Source organism: Aedes aegypti, chromosome 3 (assembly GCF_002204515.2).
Source record: "Aedes aegypti strain LVP_AGWG chromosome 3, AaegL5.0 Primary Assembly, whole genome shotgun sequence".
In the NCBI taxonomy this organism is placed as follows: domain Eukaryota; kingdom Metazoa; phylum Arthropoda; class Insecta; order Diptera; family Culicidae; genus Aedes; species Aedes aegypti.
The window spans coordinates 297,759,173-297,766,563 of record NC_035109.1 but is presented as its reverse complement, the minus strand read 5'-3'; positions in this window follow the sequence as shown (position 1 = coordinate 297,766,563).

Below are 7,391 nucleotides of genomic sequence, written 5' to 3'. Positions count from 1 at the left end.
CGAGTTCAAAATGAAAAATCTTGCAAAATCTGGCAGATAATCGTGCAAAAAAGATAGAAGATCCAAATTCTGATGGTTGCAAATGAACAATTTGGGTTCGACGTGGCGTAGTTGGCTGTACGTTTGCTTCATATGCCGTTTATCATGGGTTTGATTCCCAGCCCCCTGTAGTTCCCATATTCAGAACAATAAATGTTTGAGCTAAATGAAATAAAATAATCTACAATTAAGAACACCATAAATACTTTACTAATAAATGGTTGGATCAAAAAAAATGAACTATAAAATACATTATTGAACCAGTTTTGAACTTATTGAATTGTTTGGCATTTTATCTACATTTTGTTTATTGTGTATCGATTGCTTTACGATAAGTCCAACCTTGTGTGTTTTTTTTCAAAGGCTTTTTTTTTTTTCTTAAGGCACTCTGTGCTCGTGGCCACTACTGTGCCGGAAGAGGCAGCTGCCTGCGAAGAAGATCAGTTTGTCTCAGTCACCATCTGATACTGACAGAGGATGGATGTGCTCCACAAGCACGGTTCTCCGAGAGGCGTCTTCTGATTGCTGGACGGGTTTTTTGTGGAGGGGGTGGGAATCGAACCCATGACCTTCCGCTTATGAAGCAAAAGCGTAACCTCAAGGCTACAGACCCCCCCATCCTTGTGTTGGTAGCGAACGATAGCAGTCTTGATGCAGCGACGTTAAAAGCTTTTAGAAATGAACGAAGACTGCGAAAGCTTCCAACCGCTTCGCGGAACGAAGGAAAAAGTTTATTCACTAGCGTAAATTCGAGGAGTAAAGTTGTGCGCGTATCATGTTAAGAGTTTCATCCGAAAAAAATTGAGTCTCATAATTCCGGACACCCCCCCAACACAACTTTTCGTCAAGCCACATTGTTGTAACGTGACGAGGCGGTGAAACTACTCAAATAAATTAGAATAAATTAACGTTACAAACTAAAAAAGAGGTTTATTCCATGGGACACTTTAAAACTTGTTCTCTTCATTGCGAGACAATAGAACATACTACTTGAACAGACATTGATTGTTATAGTATTGGCACATACGACATCGATCCAGATGACAGTCACCTGCCAACGGTGAGCCCGGTGGTAGCTTCTGGGTTAGAGTTGCCAGTGTCCCCAACATCTCCCTCCTTAATATCTGCGGTACGCATGGAACCATTGAGGCGGTCTTCGGTTGCGTGAAGAGCGTCTAGGTAACTTGACCGCAGGAGACGAATCGTTAGCAGACTGGAAGTCCGTTGATGAGGTTGAAGTTGCCCTGGCCCTAACCTGGTTGATGTGAGATCTGTTCATCCTCCGGTTGTGGACCCAGATGTTGTACATGACTTTTCCCAGCTTCTCGATTACGATTCCCGGCGCCCAAGTCCACTTATTGCTAGACCTTGGCGTATACGGTGTCCTTAGGTTGGAACAATCGGGGTTGAGTTGAATTGGCTTGATTTGTTAACGGTTCATGAGGTACATGAAGAAGATCCATGGCTGTTCGCAGTGACCGGTTGTACATGGCATCAGCAGGTGTTTTCCCGTCTGGCACGTTCGGGTTTGGTATAGTCCGATACGTGAGCAAGAAAAGATCGAGAGCATGCTTGAAAGTGCCTTCTCCCTCCTGAATTTTTCGAATCGCCCGCTTGAAGGTGTCGACAAATCTCTCGGCTTGGCCGTTTGATTGCGGGTGAAAAGGAGCCGTTGTGACGTGTCTTACACTGAGGAAACGGAACGTATGAGGTACATAAGAATTTCTTATGGAATAACGACATAAGAAGTGTTTTGTTCTTCATTCGATAATCTTATAACATTCCACAACAGACTTATGAAATAACACTCATTACATAGACAGATATAATTCCATAAGAAACTCTTTTTGGATATCTAACGCATTGATCATTGACATTCATAAGACAATCTAATGGAGTACGATTTTCTTAACAATTTCATACGAAAATCTTATGAATTACGTGGAGAGATGCTAATAACAAAATATTCACGATTGAGATTCATAAGCGCGCGTATGACAATGATTAGTAACACTTGTGAAAAACAGTCGACTTCCTATCAAAAACCACGTAAGAATTTCATACGAAATTCTTTTGGAATAAAGACATAAGAAGCATCTAATGAGACTCATAAGAAAAACTTGTGAACTTCCATCGATCATTGCGTTCATAATTCAAATAGGTATTCAAATATGGTACACAAATTATGTCACGCTAAATTTCAACTTTTTCGACACCCCCCCCCTTTGTCACGTTTTTTGTATGAGTCCTTCGAAAATTTTGTAAGGCTTGTCACGCTTGGCTTGACCCCCCCCCCCCTTGGAGCGTGACGTAATTTGTGCATGACCCCTAATATCATAAGATACTCTTATGAAGGATCATAGATATCAATTATGGAATTCTTTAGGACCATTATGTATTTAGAGAATCGCTCTTTGAATTTAGGAAAATAAAGATATTCATAAAATCTCTAATGATAACGACAAGAATTTCTTGTAAATATCGGACGTTTTGTGTTTCATAAGAGTCTTATGAAAGAGAGAAATCCAGTCAAGAAATCAATTCACAAGCGTTCTCTTATGAAATTCGTACGCAGTTTCTGGCTCAGTGTACACCGTTTACGTTGCAAAATTGACTAAACTCCGCACTCTTGAACTGGGTGCCGTTGTCTGTGACGAGAAGCTCCGGCATTCCTTTGTTGGCGAAGAGCGAGCGAAACAGGTTGATGGTGGCTTTTGTCGTGATATGCCGGGTTGGAAATATTTCCGGCCATTTGCTGTAAGCATCGATGACGATGAGATAAACATAGCTGCGAGCTATGGCTTTCATCCGTTGCACACCTGGATAACCCTTGTGAAGTTGATTCAAGCATATTTTCCGGTACGATGTGGGGATCACCAATCGGTCCCCGAACATAATGCAGTCTTGGATGATTGACAACCCTTCTTGACGGTCGCGGAATCGTCGTAGGGTAAAAGCACCGGTTTTGGCCAGTCTAAGAGAAAATGTCGATAAAAATTAAATGAAAAGCCGTTTTTTTACTACAAATATGTCAAATGCATGCTTTCAATCCATATTATGTGTGTAAAATATCAAAACTGAGCTATAACCATTTTTTCGCTTTGAAAATCCCGTTGGTCAATATAGGCCAACGGAACCAGTTTCGGCCAGAAATTTAACTTCGGTTCCTAAATTGGCCAATCGCATTGATTTCTCATAAGAGTGGCCAAATTAGGAGTGACCTGGTCAAATTAGGTGTATGGGAGTTAAAATTATAAGGATAATTAATTGTTTTTCTTATGTTTTGAATCAATTTGGACGTGTATATGAATGTAGCTCTATCATATGAATGTGATCTACTGAACACAAAAGGTTTCATGCTGATTGGCTATGTAAAACGATGTATAATCCCCTATGGCTACAACTGGCGTATGGCCAAAACCGGTGCTTCTACCCTAGTTCGCTGTCCAGCGAAACGAACTTTGATATGGACCAAACGTCTCGGACGAAACGGTAAACGTTGCGAAGAACTGGATCGGATTCGGTTGCTTGTTGAACCATACTGAAACTTAGAGGTAAACAATTTACGCTATTGACCGCTACTGACCTCAAATCTTCCTCCAGGGCTGTGTACGCAACGACAAAATCTTCGTCTGGCTTCGCATGCTGGTTGATGAGCCTGGACAACACATCAGCATTCCCGAACTTGTCAGTGGAGATGTATTCCATGGAGAAATCGTAGTTGAGTAATGTGGAGGCCCATCGTTGGAGCCGGTTGGCCGTGTAAACCGGAATCCCTTTTTAGGACCCAAAAATTCGTAGTAACGGCGCATGGTCTGTTTGGAGCCGGAATCTTCTTCCAAAAATGAATTTATGGAATTTGGTTACTGCATACACTATCGCTAGACCTTCGCGATCGGGCTGGGAGTAGCCTTTCTCAGCTGCAGTAAGTGCCCGAGAAGCGTGCTGGATGACCTTTATCTTGCCGTCAGGGAATCTATGATTTATAGTTGCCCCAACTCCAACCGATGACGCGTCGGCGGACACTATTATTTCCTGCTTTGGGTCATAATGAGTGAGCAGTAGGTCTGAGGACAATATTTCCTTAAATTTGTCAAATGCCTGCTGGCATTCCGACGTCCAGTTGAACGATGAGCTATTTTTGAGTAACTCGTCCAGCGGATAGCGCAGAGTCCTCATATTTGCGACAAACTTCCCATAATAATTTATGGCTCCCAGAAAGGAACGCACGCCGAAGAGGTCTTTTGGTGGTGGCATATTCTTTATAGCTGCGATTATGATAGGATCCGGGCGGATTCCATGGCGATCTAACAGAAGACCCAAATACCCGAGTTGATGTTGCGCAAAAGAGCATTTTTCTGGCCGTATGATGAATCCATACTCTTGCATCCGCTACAGAACAGCGTGCAGATTGCGTTGGTGCTCCTCGGCGTTTTCGCCACCGACCATGACATCGTCCAAATAGCCGTACCCGGGAGTCCAGCCAGCATAGTGTCTATCATTTGCTGGAATGTTCCTAGAGCAGCCTTCATACCAGGTGGTAGTCGATTGTATTGATACAGACCTCGGTGTGTATTGATGGTAAGCATCTTGCGAGAACCTTCATCGATTTCCATTTGCAGGAACGCATCGGACAAATCGATTGTGCTGAATACCATACAGCCCGCTAACTTGGAGAAACTATCTTGTGTCCCCACAAATCCGTATGCTACCATTTGCCTTCCTGACCACGACGATTAGCGCTGCCCATTCGGAATAGTCCACTGGTGAAATGATGTTCAACCGTTCCAAGTGATCGAGCTCTTAATCCACTGTAGGGAGCATGGCGTAGGAAACTGGTCTACGAGGGCGGTAAACCGGTCGACAAGACTCTTTGAGGGCTAATTTGATTTTAGTCTTGTTGCACAGGCCCAGAGAATTGCTGTATAGCTTGGGGTACGCCTTCTGCAAGGAACTGACATCAACTGGTAAACCGCTTACCTGGTTGCAAAAGTTGTCCATCGGCAGTGACCAAAGGTTAAACTTATCGATGAGATCGATGCCAAGGAAGTTGAGTGAACGCTTGGAGACGAAAATTCGGCCCTGCTGAGCCAAACCGTTGAACGACACCTCACATGCAAATTCGTACTCCAATTCGAGTTGTTCACCTGATGCTGATTTGGCGATCTGTGTTGCTGGAACCACTGTTGGTTGGCCAAGTTGCTTCCAAACTTGTTCGGACCAGTGTTGATAGACTCACACTCAAAATCTCAATCAATACGCTCTCCCGTGAGAGCAAACTCATTTGAGATCTGCTTCGTAAATCTCAAGCTTGAGATTTTGATGCAAAATCAACTCAATCAACTCAAACCGTAAAAAATGATTCAGTCGCAAAGCCCGGTAAAAACTCGTGAAACCCGAATGTTGTTGTTTATGTTAGAAAGGATTACTATAACTTTACCAGACTAACATTAAAATATTGCCGTGTGTGAGTAAACTGCGGAAATACGAGACAATGAGTTAAAAAGGTGAGCCAACTCATCCATGATTTTTTGACTGCTGAGTTGCATGATTGACAACTCACACATGATAAATCTCAAGCGTGAGTTGTGAGAAATTGAGTTTTTCACAACACTGGTTCGGACACAATGGTTATGTCCGATGCTGTGTCCAATTGCAAACGCACAGGCACACCGTTGATTTGCACCTGCACAAACCTACACTTGCTTTGGACATTGCCGACGGATAGTGCGATGGTCTTCGTAGAGAACTTACCGCTACGCTGCTTATTTGGCTTGGATGACCATTTTGTACTCTCCTTTCAAGCCGCAGACGAACATCAAGCACTTAAATTGCTGCTCGGACATCTTCGACAGCTCGGATTCTACGCACATTTTGTTCACCCGACACGCAAAAGTGACGTAATCTTCGGTCGGGGCTTTGGTGATGGAAAGTGTACTGTAGCGTTTCTTCACCATTGATTCGGTGGTCCCGAACAGCGTCGTGAGCTTTTGTACCGTGACATCGAAAGTGAAGTCTTTCGGTGTACTTGGAAGAAAAAAGCTGACGTGCCTATAATGCTCGTTAGTTCCCAGGCGACGCAAAAATAACCTGACTTTCGCATCATCATCGAGTCTGCGCGCATCCTTCGCAAACAGGTCTTCATACTCGCAAACAAATTTTTTTGTACCCGGTACCCCCGTTGGTTTGACCACATTTAATCTGAACACTTTTTAATTTGTTCCCCGCTAATTTGCACATCGTTCAGATTAAAAATGGTTCACACGTCATTGAGCTCATGGAACAGAGTAAAGTGGAATGGAACGCTGTGGAACGGAACGCAGAATCAAAACAAAACAGTGAAAGAGGTGACCAGAAACACGTTTCTAGGGTGACTAGATGTTCAAATTAAAAATGAACCCCGATGGTTTGCATGAGGTACCGTTCAAGTTAACGGCGTGTACCTACCAAAGCCATGGTAGAATTAAGAACTGCACCAACAATTTTCAATCGACTACAAAAATCTGTTAAGTTTACTATAATTTGGTGAACATCACTGAGCAGTGCAGTAAATTTGACTATGTCCATAGTATCATCCACTACAAAGCATTGTATTTTAATCCGTGACACCCACCGTACAACACAGTGTGGTCAAAAGTATGATGCTAAACTTCTCAAACCAAGATTTTTTCTAGTCAAAAATACTACAACTCTGGTTAAATCAACAGAAGAAATTTTCTTGTGTAGTGATGTTGACTATGTTTTGGTAGAGTTAACAGATTAATGTAGTCGGTTGAAAATCGTTGGTGCAGTTCTTAATTTTACCATGGATTCAGTAGTTTCTACAATAAAATTAATTTCAGTGTAGAACACAAACTTCAACCGAATAGTTTGGTTAGTTCAAACATACACCGAATTCTTTGAAGCTTCTCTCGATACTACTTAAAAGGTGTTATACTCTATCCCGAACGAAGATTTCCCGTCAACAGTGGGGGATATTATTACTATCAGATGTAAGGGGATTGATTATCACGTCAATAAGATAAACACCTACTCTCAATGGTAAATAATCTAGAAAAAATGGGTTTTATCATCCTCTCTCTCTTCGGAACCTTCGTTCGCTGTGGTTTTTTATCAAGCTTGTTACAACATGCAAAACATTGCCGATCATGGACCGAATTACGCTCAAACTACGGAAATGCGTTGGAACAACCCAACATTGAGTGGAATCCCGTCTCCATGTAGGACTCTATGCTATTGTAAAATTACTGTTTTGGATGTATTCGAGTAAAATTACATGTCACTATATATTTTTTGGTATAAACCAGCACAATTGAGCTGGATATATTTTATCGAAATGGCTAATTCAAGAT